This window comes from Oncorhynchus mykiss, chromosome 8 (genome assembly GCF_013265735.2).
Source record: "Oncorhynchus mykiss isolate Arlee chromosome 8, USDA_OmykA_1.1, whole genome shotgun sequence".
NCBI lineage: Eukaryota > Metazoa > Chordata > Actinopteri > Salmoniformes > Salmonidae > Oncorhynchus > Oncorhynchus mykiss.
The window spans coordinates 70,311,555-70,328,075 of NC_048572.1; the positions used below are offsets into that span (position 1 = coordinate 70,311,555).

Genomic DNA, 16,521 nt, shown 5'->3' on the forward strand with positions numbered 1-16,521 from the left:
GAAATAACAGACATTCTGGGGTAATAATTACGTAACAAAGTTCTCTAGTAATACCATAGAGATAGATAGAGGACTAATCGTTGTATCTGTGCCACTATAGCGCAGCGCCACTGAGGAAATCTCCATTTTGAAGTAGTACAATTTGTTCTTCATGATTGGCTAATCCCTCCTGGTGACATGCTTGGACATAACTCCAAACAGGGTCACCAAGAGGGATCAACCAATGAATTTGGAAGTCTCACCCAGTTGACTACATTAAAATGGTGGAAGCCCTCAATGGAGCCCCCTTGCTAATATGGCCTTTTGGCCACTAGAGGCCTCAATCATTCTCTATGACTAATACTAGTCCAGTGCGAATAGGACTACAGTGTGAAAAATATAAAAACACAGGAAATCACGTTTTTGACTGCACTGGGCCTTTAAAGTTTCTCTTGGTGGGAGGCAGAAGCCTAGGACACTCTGGGTGGCATATGTTTAATCTGTGATAAATAACACAAGGTGCTCAGGGGCTGACAGCAGTATAATATTTTTTTTTAGGAAGTTCTGAAAACTGAATAGAAGTAACTAGATAGAATGGAATCAAGTGCAGGACACTGGGAAAGCAAAGGGAATACTGTCCACTGAAAAACGTGTCCAAACTAGATACAGCTAAATAGAATGAACTAGACACAATCCATCGCAAATAGAAGGGATCTTTGAGGATGGAGGAAAGGGTTAATTAAGCCGAAGTAATACTCTTCACTAAAATTCAAGATGATAAATGAAGATAAAGTTCCACATTTTAACATCTTTCCAAAAATGAAATAATAATGAAATAAACCATGATACGATGATCAGAGGCATAGCTATGCTGTTTGTCTAAGACAGCTATTTCCGTTAAAGGCCTAGTCTCCCCCCCCGCCCCCCCCCTCATAAAAGCCAGATTCCCCATGGCTCTGGAGTCTAGACATGTTTGCCATTATCTCTGAAGAATTGGGAAAACGACGTGAAGGTTATCTAAGAAAGTTTGACAGGGAAACAGCATAATAATGGGCTATCACCATCAGTGTGTCTGTGGTCTGGAAGAATCAGACATCTTCTGACTTCTGCAGAAACAACTTACTTCAGTCTTTACCACAATTTAAGGTTTGTTTTGAAATCAATGATTGTTGAAATGAAAGGGTTGATTAAATAGTCGACCGACTGAAAGTAAAATGTAAAATACCGAGTGCCACTATATCAGCGTAACGATATAGCCAAATAATTAAGCTAAGTCTCAGTGCACTTCCAAAACTCTGAATCCTCCTAACTTCAAACTTGAGGGCGTTATGACATTATCTTAATTCACACAGTATTTGTCTAAGTGTGAATCTGGCCACCTACGTGGACTGCAATAAGAAGACAAAACAGCCTGTACCAAACTGTTGGATGTCACGCCAACGCACCACCATCCTACACTGCAACACCATGAATAAGGAATGGTGTGAGGGTGAGTGTGTCTGAATATCTTAAACTTAAAGGAAGTAAACAGCAGTACTTGTGAGCCACAGTTTTGGTGTTGCTTTTTTGAAGATCCCTACGCCAGTAGCTAATGATAGAGAAACAACAACACCCAGAAGACATGAATATTACATTAGTTTGTTTTTATGCCGTCTCACCCTGCTCTGCTCGAGCCTATGTGAGGCGCTTATGTGAACATCGGTCCTGTGTAGCTAGTAGCTTCGGTAATGGGTCTAAGTGAACCACCTGGTCACATACGGTAGCCTTTTTATACTGCCTTGGGAAGACTGTTTTTTCCAGACTTTGCCTTTAGTACAATTTGGAATAAATGATGGGTCTTCCTGGCAGAAATGGGCAGAAATTACTGCCATCACACAGTGGATGAAGTGAATAAGTGAAAGGTGTAGGTTGTTTTCTTCCTAGTGTGTGCTTATTACCTGTATTTAATGGACTATGGCAAATACCACGTCGAGCATCGGAGTTCTATTGCTGTGTGCGTTCTTGACACTTGTTCTTAAAGATCAGGAGACAGAAAAGGCCCTGCCACTGCCAGCCAGACAGGTTCTGGAGCTAAGTGTTCGGATTTACACAAGTTCAAAATGAATGACACCCCATACCTCCGGCAGCGACACCAGCCCATGGACCCACTTTGATAGAAAAAAGGGAGGTGGCTAGCAGCACAAGCAAAAAACATACTGTATTATTTCATGTTCACTTCAGCGATCAACAGCCTCTCTTCCAGTTCTTTAAATGTCCACTTGAACAAGTCAAAATATTACTATCCACTAATCATGAAGTCAGACTCATGAAGACTTGTGCCATGTCAACAAGAGGAACAAATGGAGTTGTTCCAACCATACGCTTGGCACCTTGATCCAGGACACACACACACACACACACACACACCTCGACCCTGGTCAGCATGAATCTCCTTGCTGATCCACCAAGTGGCATGGACCAACTCATGAGATCTGGGTAAATATTCCCTTTGAGCTTTCTACTCTTAGAAGCGCAGAAACAATCTCCAAAGCCTCACTGTGTGTCTGTCACAATACAATGTATTAATGAGCCCAGCAAGTGCTTCTTCATCATGCCACACTTCAATGTTTAAAAAACATCTAAATCAATATGCATAGCTGAGTTTTATAAGCAGCCATATTGAATGAGCCGAATGTAGATATATTAGCAAGCTTTGTAAGGCAGAATAAGATTTAAGCCATTAGAAGATTTAAGCCACTTACTAGCCTTTTCCAAGTTCATGTACAGATGTAGGATCTTCATTTGATTACCCTGTTGCAGGAGAACTTTGCTGCAATTCAGGAAACGTAAGACTAGTGTACTTGAGGTTTAAAAAGGCTTCTGAACCCCTACAAAAATGTTAATTAATTATAATCCACATAATAATAAACATTTCCTGTTGCTGCAGGATTGCTTTCCAGCTGTAGCAAACTGTCTCAAATTAAGATCCTACATCTGTATGCAGTGGCATGGTCTTCCTTCTGCCGGTGTCGTCGGATCTCTTCGTGTGGCTTAACCCAACATTTCTCCAGCGGCACTGCTCCTCTCATTCAAGCCATGAATTTAACGCTCAAATTTAATGCTTCTCAGATCAATGCTACCTCAAAAGCAAATTAATGTTCTCCCTTCGTTACTTTGAAATGCTCCTGGCAATTATAGTCTCCCCTGATTAGTCTTTTGAATTCACTGGACCGAGACCCAAGTCGATGTCTTTGAGGCATCTCAGACAATACCTTCTAAGTGTCAATACAAATGTTGTAATGGGCGACACTAAGGGATGCATTTTATTGGCACGTCGGAGCAAGACAATCTCTTAAATAGTGAGTCTTCTACTTCGGAGTTCGAACCATCAAAATATTGATCACTGGTGTGGTGTCTGAGTGTTGAGAACCTATGTGTTTAAAAACTCATATCCCTGTAGTGAATTCAAATGAATACTTGAAGAGTGTTCAATATATATTTGAGGAATTAGACAGGTATCAAATACATAACATGTTTTTTTTTATTTTTATTTTTATTTTTTTTACATAGTAACACAAAAAAAGTATTTTAAAAATATATATATAAAAATACTACATAAAGATTTTTAAACATACAATTACACACACAAACAAGTTTACATACACCTTAGCCAAGTACATTTAAAACTCAGTATTTCACAATTCCTGACATTTAATCCTAGTAAACATTCCCCGTCTTAGGTCAGTTTAGATCACCACTTTATTTTAAGAATGTGAAATGTCAGAATAACAGTAGGGAGAATTACTTATTTCAGCTTTAATTTCTTTCATCACATTCCCAGTGGGTCAGAAGTTTACATACACTCAATTAGTATTTGGTAACATTTCCTTTAAATTGTTTAACTTGGGTCAAACGTTTCGGGTAGCCTTCCACAAGCTTCCCACAATAAGTTGGGTGAATTTTGGCCCATTCCTCCTGACAGAGCTGGTGTACCTGAGTCAGGTTTGTAGGCCTCCTTGCTCGCACACGCTTTTTCAGTTCTGCCCACAAATGTTCTATAGGATTGAGGTCAGGGCTTTGTAATGGCCACTCCAATAACTTGACTTTGTTGTCCTTAAGCCATTTTGCCACAGCATTGGAAGTATGCTTGGGATCATTGTCCATTTGGAAGACCCATTTGCGACCAAGCTTTAACTTCCTGACGGATGTCTTCAAAAGTTCCTTCAATATATCCACATAATTATCCTTCCTCATGATGCCATCTATTTTGTGAAGTGCACCAGTCCCTCCTGCCGCAAAGAACCCCCACAACATGATGCTGCCACCCCCGTGCTTCACGGTTGGGATGGTGTTGGCTTGCAAGCCTCCCCCTTTTCCTCCAAACATAACAAAGGTCATTATGGCCAAACAGTTATATTTTTGTTTCATCAGACCAGAGACATTTCTCCAAAAAGTACGATCTTTGTCCACATGTGCAGTTGCAAACCGTAGTCTGTCTTGTTTTAATGGTGGTTTTGGAGCAGTGGCTTCTTTCTTGCTGAGCTGCCTTTCAGGTTATGTCAATATAGGACTCGTTTTACTGTGGATATAGATACTTCTGTACCCGTTTCCTCCAGCATCTTCACAAGGTCCTTTGCTGTTGTTCTGGGATTGACTTGCACTTTTTGCACCAAAGTACGTTCATCTCTAGGAGACAGAGCGTGTCTCCTTCCTGAGCACTATGACGGCTGCGTGGTCCCATGGTGTTAATACTTGCGTACTATTGTTTGTACAGATGAACATGGTACCTTCAAGCATTTGGAAATTGCTCCCAAGGATGAACCAGACTTGTGGAGATCTACAATTATTTTTCGTGGCTAATTTCTTTGGATTTTTCCATGGTGTCAAGCAAAGAGGCACTGAGTTTGAAGGTAGGCCTTGAAATGTATCCACAGGTACACCTCCAATTGACTCAAACGATGTCAATTAGCCTATCAGAAGCTTCTAAAGACATGACGTAATTTTCTGTATTTTTCCAAGCTGTTTAAAGGCACAGTCAACTTAGTGTATGTAAACTTTTGACCCACTGTAATTGTGATACAGTGAATTATAAATGAAAAAATGTGTCCGTAAACAATTGTTGGAAAAATGACTTGTAGATGTCCTAACCGACTTGCCAAAACTATAGTTTGTTAACAATTCATTTGTGGAGGTTGAAAAACTAGATTTAATGACTCCAACCTAAGTGTATGTAAACTTCCGACTTCAACTGTATGTACACATTTTATATATATATATATATATATATATACACACATTATATATATATATATACACACACACACATACACCTACATACAGTGGGGCAAAAAAGTATGTAGTCTGCCACCAATTGTGCAAGTTCTCCTACTTAAAAAGATGAGGCCTGTAATTTTAATCATAGGTACACTTCAACTATGACAGACAAAATGAGAAGAAAAAAAATCCAGAAAATCACATTGTAGGATTTTTTATGAATTTATTTGCAAATTATGGTGGATATTAAGTATTTGGTCAAAAACAAAAGTTTCTCAATACTTTGTTATATACCCTTTGTTGGCAATGCAGAGGTCAAAAGTTTTATGTAAGTCTTCACAAGGTTCACACACACACAGTTGCTGGTATTTTGGCTCATTCCCCCATGCAGATCTCCTCTAGAGCAGTGATGTTTTGGGGCTGTTGCTGGGCAACACGGACTTTCAACTCCCTCCAAAGATGTTCTATGGGGTTGAGATCTGGAGACTGGCAAGGCCACTCCAGGACCTTGAAATGCTTCATACGAAGCCACTCCTTCGTTGCCCGGGCGGTGTGTTTGGGATCATTGTCATGCTGAAAGACCCAGCCACGTTTCATCTTCAATGCCCTTGCTGATGGAAGGAGGTTTTCACTCAAAATCTCACGATACTTGGCCCCATTCATTCTTTCCTTTACACGGATCAGTCGTCCTGGTCCCTTTGCAGAAAAACAGCCCCAAAGCATGATGTTTCCACCACCATGCTTCACAGTAGGTATGGTGTTCTTTGGATGCAACTCAGCATTCTTTGTCCTCCAAACACGACGAGTTGCGTTTTTTTTCCTCTTTATATGGTCAGTTTCATCTGACCATATGACATTCTCCCAATCTTCTTCTGGATCATCCAAATGTTCTCTAGCAAACTTCAGACGGGCCTGGACATGTACTGGCTAAAGCAGGGGGACACGTCTGGCACTGCAGGATTTGAGTCCCTGGCGGCGTAGTGTGTTACTGATGGTAGGCTTTGTTACTTTGGTCCCAGCTCTCTGCAGGTCATTCACTAGGTCCCCCCGTGTGGTTCTGGGATTTTTGCTTGTGATCATTTTGACCCCACGGGATGAGATCTTGCGTGGAGCCCCAGATCGAGGGAGATTATCAGTGGTCTTGTATGTCTTCCATTTCCTAATAATTGCTCCCACAGTTGATTTCTTCAAACCAAGCTGCTTACCTATTGCAGGTTCAGTCTTCCCAGCCTGGTGCAGGTCTACAATTTTGTTTCTGGTGTCCTTTTGACAGCTCTTTGGTCTTGGCCATAGTGGAGTTGGGAGTGTGACTGTTTGAGGTTGTGGACAGGTGTCTTTTATACTGATAACAAGTTCAAACAGGTGCCATTAATACAGGTAACGATTGGAGGACAGAGGAGCCTCTTAAAGAAGAAGTTACAGGTCTGTGAGAGCCAGAAATATTGCTAGTTTGTAGGTGACCAATACTTATTTTCCACCATAATTTGCAAATAAATTCATAAAAAATCCTACAATGTGATTTTCTGGATTTTTTTTCTTCTCATTTTGTCTGTCATAGTTGAAGTGTACCTATGATTAAAATTACAGGCCTCATCTTTTTAAGTGGGAGAACTTGCACAATTGGTGGCAGACTACATACTTTTTTTGCCCCACTGTATGTAGGTATGTGTGTGTGTGTATATATATAATGTGTATATATATAATGTGTATATATATATATATATATATATATATATATATATATATATATATATAATGTGTACAGTTGAAGTCGGAAGTTTACATATACTTAGGTTGGAGTCATTAAATCTAGTTTTTCAACCTCCACAAATGAATTGTTAACAAACTATAGTTTTGGCAAGTCGGTTAGGACATCTACAAGTCATTTTTCCAACAATTGTTTACGGACACATTTTTTCATTTATAATTCACTGTATCACAATTACAGTGGGTCAAAAGTGTACATACACTAAGTTGACTGTGCCTTTAAACAGCTTGGAAAAATACAGAAAATTACGTCATGTCTTTAGACATTTGATTTTCTTGATTTTTTTTCTCATTTTGTCTGTCATAGTTGAAGTGTACCTATGATGAAAATTACAGGCCTCATCTTTTTAAGTGGGAGAATTTGCAGAATTGGTGGCTGACTAAATACCTTTTTGCCCCACTGTATACACACACACACAGTACCAGTCAAAAGTTGACACACCTACTCAATCAAGGGTTTCTTTATTTTTCGACATTGTAGAATAATAGTGAATATCACATTTTATTTGTCACATACACATGGTTAGCAGATGTTAATGCGAATGTAGCGAAATGCTTGTGCTTCTAGTGCCGACCATGCAGTAATATCTAACAAGTAATCTAACAATTTCACAACAACTACCTTATACACACAAGTGTAAAGGAATGAATAAGAATATGTACATAAAAATATATGGATGAGTGATGGCCGAACGGCATAGGCAAGATGCAGTAGATGGTATAGAGTACAGTATATATATATATATATATATATGAGATGAGTAATGTATGGTACGTAAACATTATATAAAGTGGCATTGTTTAAAGTGGCTAGTGCTAAATTTATTACATCAATTTTTGCATTATTAAAGTGGCTAGAGTTGATTCAGTATGTTGGCAGCCGTCACTCAATGTTAATGATGGCTGTTTAACAGTCTGATGGCCTTGAGATTGAAAAACAGCTTCTGTCTCTCGGTCCCCGCTTTGATGCACCTGTACTGACATCGCCTTCTCGATGATAGCGGGGTGAACAGGCAGTGGCTCGGGTGGTTGTTGTCCTTAATCTTTTTGTCCTTCCTGTGACATCGGGTGCTGTAGGTGTGTCCTGGAGGGCAGGTAGTTTGCCCCCGGTGATGTGTTGTGCAGACCTCACTACCCTCTGGAGAGCCTTACGGTTGTGGGCGGAGCAGTTGCCGTACCAGGCGGTGATACAGCCCGACAGGATGCTCTCGATTGTGCATCTGTAAAATTTTGTGAGTGTTTTTGGTGACAAGACAAAATTCTTCAGCCTCCTGAGGTTGAAGAGGTGATGCTGCTCCTTCTTCACCACACTGTCTGTGTGGGTGGACCAATTCAGTTTGCCTGTGATGTGTACGCTGAGGAACTTAAAACTTTCCACCTTCTCCACTACTGTCCCGTCGATGTGGATAGGGGGGTGCTTCCTCTGCTGTTTCCTGAAGTCCACGATCATCTCCTTTGTTTTGTTGACGCTGAGTGTGAGGTTATTTTCCTGACACCACACTCCGAGGGCCCTCACCTCCTCCCTGTAGGCCGTCTTTCGTTGTTGGTAATCAAGCCTACCACTGTAGTGTCATTTGCAAACTTGCTTATTGAGTTGGAGGCGTGCATGGCCATGCAGTCATGGGTGAACAGGGAGTACAGGAGAGGGCTGAGAACGCACCCTTGTGGGGAGTATTGAGGATCAGCGGGTGGAGATGTCGTTTCCTACCCTCACCACCTGGGGGTGGCCCGTCAGGAAGTCCAGGACCCAGTTGCACAAGGCGGGGTTGAGACCTAGGGTCTCGAGCTTAATGACGAGTTTGGAGGGTACTATGGTGTTAAATGCTGAGCTGTAGTCGATGAACAGCATTCTTACATAGGTATTCCTCTTGTCCAGATGGTTAGGGCAGTGTGCAGTGTGGTTGAGATTGCTTCGTCTGTTGGAGTGGGTCTAGGGTGTCCGGTAGGGTGGAGGTGATATGGTCCTTGACTAGTCTATCAAAGCACATAATGATGACGGAAGTGAGTGCTACAGGGCGATAGTCATTTAGCTCAGTTACCTTAGTGTTGATGTCTTCACTTCGCTATGAAATAACACATATGGAATCATGTACTAACCAAAAAAAAGTGTTCAATCAAATATATTTTATATTTCAGATAATTCCAAGAAGCCACGCTTTGCCTTGACAGCTTCGCACACTCTTGGCATTCTCTCAACCAGCTTCATGAGGTAGTCACCTGGAATGCATTTCAATTAACAGGTGTGCCTTGTTAAAAGCTACTTTGTGGAATTTATTTTCTTCTTAATGCATTTGAGCCAATTAGTTGTGTTGTGACAAGGCAGAGGTGGAAGAATGTATTTTACCAATAAGGCTAATTCCATATTATGGCAAGAACAGCTCAAATAATCAAAGAGAAACAATAGTCCATCATTACTTTAAGACATGAAGGTCAGTCCATCGGGAAAATTTCAAGAACTTTGAAAGTTTCTTCAAGTCAAGCGCTATGATGAAACTGGCTCTCATGAGGACCTCCACAGGAAACGAAGACCCAGTGTTACCTCTACTGCAAGGTCATTAGAGTTACCAGACTCAGAAATTGCTGTCCAAATAAATGCTTCACAGAATTCAAGTAACAGACGAGACAGTAAGAGACTTCATGAATCAGGCCTTCGTGTTTGTATGTGGGGCGTTGTCCTAAGATAATCGCATGGTTTGCTTTCGCCGTAAAGCCTTTTTGAAATCTGACACAGCGGCTGGATTAACAAGAAGTTAAGCTTTATTTTAATGTATTATACTTGTGATTTTATGAAAAGTAAATATTTATAATACTGTAGTTTGAATTTCTCGCTCTGCAATTTCACCAACTTTCAGCGGCACGCCTTCACCAAAGAGGTTAACACTTTTTTGGCAACTATATGATTCCATGTGTGTTATTTCATAGTTGTGATGTCTTCATTATTAATCTACAATGTCAAAAATAGTAAAAATAAAGAAAAACCCTTGAATGAGTAGGTGTGTCCAAACTTTTGACTGGTATTGTATATATACTTTTTTCTGACTGCACTCACTCACACACACGAGTTTGGGGTCACTTAGAAATGTCCTTGTTTTTGAAAGAAAAGCAAACTTATTTGTGGCAGCTTCATTAAATAGCATCCGCAAAACACCCGTATCAACGTCAACAGTGAAGAGACGACTGCGGGATGCTGGCCTTCTAGGCAGAGTTGCAAAGAAAAAGCCATCTCAGACTGGCCAATAAAAAGAAAAGATTAAGATGAGCAAAAGAGCACAGACACTGGACAGAGGAACTCCTAGAAACTGCCTAGAAAGCCAGCATCCCGGAGTCGCCCCTCCACTGTTGACTGGTGTTTTGCGGGTACTATTTAATAAGCTGCCAGTTGAGGATTTGTGAGGCGTCTCTTTCTCAAACAAGACACTAATGTACTTGTCCTCTTGCTCAGTTGTACACCGGGGCCTCCCACTCCTTTTTCTATTCTGGTTAGAGCCAGTTTGCGCTGTTCTGTGAAGGGAGTAGTACACAGCGTTGTACAAGATCTTCAGTTTCTTGGTAATTATGGAATAGCCTTCATTTCTCAGAACAAGAATAGACTGACGAGTTTCAGTTCTTTGTTTCTGGCCATTTTGAGCCTGTAATCGAACCCACAAATGCTGATGCTCCAGATACTCAATCAGTCTAAAGAAGGCCAGTTTTATTGCTTCTATAACCAGCACAACAGTTTTCAGCTGTGCTAACATAAAAGCAAAGGGGTTTTCTAATGGTCAATTAGCCTTTTAAAATGATAAACTTGGATTAGCTAACACAACGTGCCATTGGAGCACAGGAGTGATGGTTGCTGATAATGGGCGTCTGTACATCTATGTAGATTTTCATTTTTTTTTTTTTTTAAATCAGCTGTTTCCAGCTACAAGTTATTTACAACATTAACAATGTCTACACCGTATTTCTGGTAAATGTTATGTTAATGTAGAAAAAAACAAGGACATTTGTAAGTGACCCCAAACTTTTGAACGGTAGTGCACACAGAGCCTTCAGAAAGTGTGTTTAGACTTTTTCCACATTTTGTTGTGTTACAGCCTGAATTTAAAATGCATGAAATGTAGATTTTGCGTCACTGATCTACACAGAATACCCCATAATGTCAAAGTGGAATTATGTTTTCAGAAATGTTTACTAATAAATAAAAAATGTAAATCTGAAATGTCTTGAGTCAAGAAGTACTGAAAACCTTTGTTCAACCCCTTTGTTAGGCAAGCTTAAATAACTTCAGGAGAAGAAATATGTCTAACAAGTCAGATAATAAGTTGCATGGACTCACTCGGTGTATAATAATGGTGTTTAACATGATTTTTTTAATGACTACCTCATCTCTGTAACCCACACATGCAATTTTCTGTAAGGTCCCTCAGTCGAGCAGGTAATTTCAAGCACAGATTCAACGACAAAGGCCAGGGAGGTTTTCCAATGCCTTGCAAAGAAGGGCACATACTGGTAGATACAGACATTGAATATCCCTTTGAGCATGGTGAAGTTATTAATTACGCTTTGGATGGTTTATCAATAAACCCAATAACTACAAAGATATAGGCGTCCTTCCTAACTCAGTTGCCGGAGAGGAAGAAAACCCCTCAGGGATTTCACCATGGGGCCAATGGTGACTTTAATACAGTTACAGAGTTTAACGGCTGTGATAGGAGAAAACTGAGGATGGATCAACAACAGTGTAGTTATTCCACTATACTAACCTAAATGACAGAGTGAAGCCTATACAGAATCAAATATATTCCAAAACATACATCCTGTTTGCAATAAGGCACTAAAGTAATACTGCAAAAACAAAAAGTGGCAAAAACAGCATTATGTTTGGGGCAAATCCAACACAACAGAGTACCACTCGTCATATTTTCCAGCATGGTGGTGGCTGCATCATGTTATGAGTATACTTGTCATCGGCAAGGACTATGGAGTTTTTTTAATTAAAAGAAAAGGAAGAGAGCTAAGCATAGTCCTAGAGAAAAGCCTGGTTCAGCCTGCTTTCCACCAGACACTGGGAGACATATCCACCTTCCAGCAGGACAATAACCTAAAACACAAGGTCAAATATACACTATTACTTACCAAGACAACATTGAAATGTTCCTGAGTGACCCAGTCACAGTTTTGACTTAAATCAGATTGAAAATCTATGGCAAGCCTTGAAAATGGTTGTCTGGCAACGACTAACCACCAACTTGATAGAGCTTGAAGAATTGAAATTGAATAATGGGCAAATATTGTACAAACCAAGTTTTCAAAGCTCTTAGAGACATACCTAGAAAGACCCCCAGCTGTAATCACTGCCAAAGGTGATTCTAACATGTTGAATACTTAGTGTATACTAAGTATACTTGAATACCATCCTTTTGAATACTCAAAATTAGTGGTTTATTTCCATGAATAAAAAAAAAAGTTTCTTCCACTTTGACAGAGTTTTTTGTGGAGATCATTGACTAAAAAAAAGACAATTAAAACCATTTGAATTCCACTGATTAACACATCAAAATGTGGAAAAAGTCAAGGGGTATGAGTACTTTCTGAAGGCACTGTAGGCTGTTGGCATAGTAGGAGAAGACACATTGGTGGTATTGTACTGATTACTGTTCTCTATAAAAAAGCAGAGAATTGTAGCGATTCGGTTCTTCAAGGAACTTTAACTGTGGGGCCCCATGAATCTTAATGGACTAAATAAATTTCCTCTCTGCGCCTCAAGTGCTTCTCAGTATCAGTGAGAGATGTTCTTTTAGCACCATTAGATCACCCTGCAGAACAGGTTGTTTAATCCCCATCTATACTCTCTCTGAGAGGCGCAATAAATCCTAATAGCGGTGTAGTCAGGGCAGTTAAAGGTGTAGATCTGAGCAACCTAATAAACATGAACCAATTTCTTTCATGTGCCTGCCTGTGCCATTCACAATGGCACAGGCAGAATCTTGCTGTAGGCACAGCCATGCTTCTCTATTTCCCTCCCTCTATGAGCAGCTAAGGGCTTTTGTTCTCATAAAACTTAACGTAATGATCTGCAGAGGGCAGTTATGAATGCAAATACATTGTAGCTGTATGCATTCAAGTTTCAATTCCAGCAGCAGAACCGTAGCTGGAGCAAGGGTTCTTAAACTCATGTGTAAACTCAACAACTATGTAGGCTAGTGTGTGGCTGTGTGGTTTTCATCATTACATCTTTCGCATGCAGTTAAGCCAGTGAGAGTTTGTGTGTCTGTTTGGGCTGACCCCAATTATTCAGCCGAGATTTTGTTGTTGAGGAATATATTTAAAAAAATATATAAAAAACAGGTGTCTCCTGTGCTAGAAAAAAAATAAAACAATTGTGTGTGTGTGTGTATATATATATATATATTTTTTTTATAGCAGAGGAGACACCTGTTTAATTTGCGCCCATCTCAGTGAACTAATCCATTGCGGAAGCCGAGACTAATCCATTGTGGAGGTACAGTCCAAGAAGAGGGGGAGTGTGGCTGCACAATGCATGTCTCTCTCCAGAGTGTGCCCTCTCCCGACAATTTGTGTACATTCATTGTTCCATAACTTCGTTGTGTGAATTGTTGGTGTCTATCAATTCCCCATTACATGTATCACTAGTAGTACATTTACCGTTAACTCCTATCATTTCTAATCTACCATTTGGGGATCTGATAGTATTCCGGATTGGTTTAATGCAGCCCCATTAATGAGCTGTGGAGCTTCTCAATGTAACGTTTTCTTTACCTCAAACAGCAATCAAATTAAGTCTATTTTTTACATCCATTGAGAATGACAATTCCTCAATGCATTTGAAAAATCTTTCCAGCTCTCTCCCTTTCCATAACCACTCATCGTGAAAGGGAAAAATGTAATGCTCTGATCCTGTGGAAACGTCATAAAATAGGCCTACCTGAATAATTCTTATCCCTTGGGCAAATTGCCTACAGGGATGTCTGTCCCGAGCTCACTGGTGCAGGAAACTGTGTGTTGCAACCGGATGGACCCAAGTTAATAGTTGATACAATGTTTCAAATTGGTTGCAGACAGGCCATGTGTAGCCAATGTGATTTATAGGTTATTTATTTATTTTTTTAAATCTGGTTATTTTCTACCTGCAGGCTGCATTGTTTTTATTAGGCTATTTTATTGTTTTTATTAGGCTTTATATAGGCTATTTTTTACATAGTTGGCAATGTTAATGGAACTTACAAACCTAAAAAGTATCATTTTCATGTAGATTTGAATAGAATTTTGATTAACCACTTGACAATGCTTTATGAAGACGTGATTATAAATTAAATGAAACTGTTCCACAAAAAATGTTCATATGAAAACCATTACCGGCACGCAGATCGGTAGAAATGGTAAGATAAATTGGCCTCCCACATGAGAAAGTTTGCCGTCTCCTAGTGTAGCCTATTACCGGCAACATCAGGAGAGTAATGGCAGAATCTGCAAAAGCCAGCAGGAGAGGGAGGAGGATGGTCGGGACAGGTTAAGGTTTGAATCTTCTGGTCTTGATCTCCCTCTCGAGTCATTTGTGTCTTGTTTCATCAAATAGTGAGCTTAAAGCATCAGACAAGCGCAACGCATATACAGTTGATTTTATCAAAACACATAGGGTGTGTCTATAGAGGGAAAAATACACATTTTAATATTTTGACCAATTGATCGGTCGAAAGAACAGACGACTCTCAGTTGACAAAGATTTATATTAGGTCGGGGACAGCCCTAGCGTCGGTCTTTGGCATTTGCGTTTGCTGAAGCATTAGCTGAGAGCAGAACAGAGTAAAGCCCCTTGATTGGAAATGCACTGCCATGCTGACTTCTCTCCTCTCTGTGTGGCTGTTATTAGGCATGAAGGGGAATTATGATAATTCACTTGTTAATTACATTTACATACATCTTATCCTGAGCAGCCAGAAGAGGCCGTTTGCATGCAAATACATGCCAATTCGGCAATGGAGAAACAACTTAAAATTCTAGTATCTGGTGTCTATCTATTCTACATGGTCTTAATTGACTGCTTTGGTTGGGTTGGGCACACAGAGATTGAACCTCTAAGACCGTCACGAGCTCAAGGCTTCTGTCTGCCTGTCTGTCTGTTTGTCTGTCGCGTTGACACGTGATCAGAGTGCACACACAGGTCAGGGATCACATTTCCTTTGGGAAAAATCCTTAACAGTAACCTAGCTATACACTGGAATGCCAACTAACTGGATATCGCTTCATTTTCAATATTCATTTTCTTTAAATCAGCGAAAATGTGAGAACTCAGTCAGAACTTACTCTTGTGCAGGGAGCAGCACTGTGGAACAACTTGAAACCCAAATGGCAGCGTGGTAGCATGTTCCCCCAAAGTGACTAGGCAGGTACTTAGCCTAGCTTTTAGCGATAAGGCGGAGGCTCCACCCCAACACGTCACAGCATCATGGTATAGAGTTGATAGTTCCTTGTTGTGCAGAGCGTTAGCAGGGACTTAGCCTAGCTCTCAGGGATAAGGAGGCTACAGGCAGGTAATTACACCCATTATCAGACACTGTGATGTAAGGGCCCTGACTGATGACATGCACGTCCGTCTCCCCTCAGACACTTCACAGATTCATTTAAAACCCTACAGCGTTAGACAGGATCATCAGCCGTTATTGATATCTTGATCGTATTTTTTTTCTCCTTTTCAACAGCGCTCAAGTCATTCTTCTAACCGTGTCATCCGGCCATGATTCACCGGTGTTACCGCCATCTAGCCACATGGTACTTTGACTCTGCGTTTTAACACCGACCGCCAGGCCATAATATTATGGAGATTGTCTCAATCTAGGGTAAATGAGGGGCCGTCAACGAACGGTTGATGGGGTAGCCATGGCAACAGATGTCCGAATCGGCTCCAAAGGCAAGGCAAGGAAAGTGGGATAACCTTCTGTCATACTGTATGCAATATTTCAGAATCCCATTCCGGGGCATTAAAAGGGAAGTTCACAAGGCCACTGTTCATAAAGGACTGGGATAAGACCTGAGATTAGAACATTTGATAGGGTCCAAGCTTCAAGTGGAGAGGGAGTTCTTGAGCTTGCCTTATGGTAATAAAGGAAGCAGGGCTTTATAGCTGATGCCTTGTGCCAGAGTATGAAGGCTCCTGAGGGAGTTATACCTCGTTCCAAGGTGAATCTGTCATTTTCTATTTACAAATTAGGTCTTTCCCCAGGACAAACACAATCTCCTATTCTCTGAATCACACTTGAATTGTGTTCAAAATTAAAAATCAGTCATCTGTGACTTCCCATGCAGCAACACACACTCAACACACACAGGAATATATTCAGCACCTGACGCAAATACAACACAAAGGGCTGAATCTCAACCTGAAATATGTGCATGTAACTCAGTCTTTTTACAGAAATCCTGTTTTGATTTCAATGGGAGGCTTGCTTGAAAATTCAATGTACACATACAGATCTCAGATCAGGATTCATCTGAAACAGGCCGTACTGTGACTGAGGCTTA

At 40.5% G+C, this 16,521-nt stretch overlaps 1 protein-coding gene across 13 annotated transcripts in view; it reads right to left on the bottom strand.

Annotated features, from left to right (window-relative positions):
- LOC110530452 (adhesion G protein-coupled receptor L2) overlaps positions 1-16,521 on the bottom strand; it is a 138,922-nt gene that overhangs the window by 57,651 nt on the left and 64,750 nt on the right. The window lies entirely within an intron of this gene.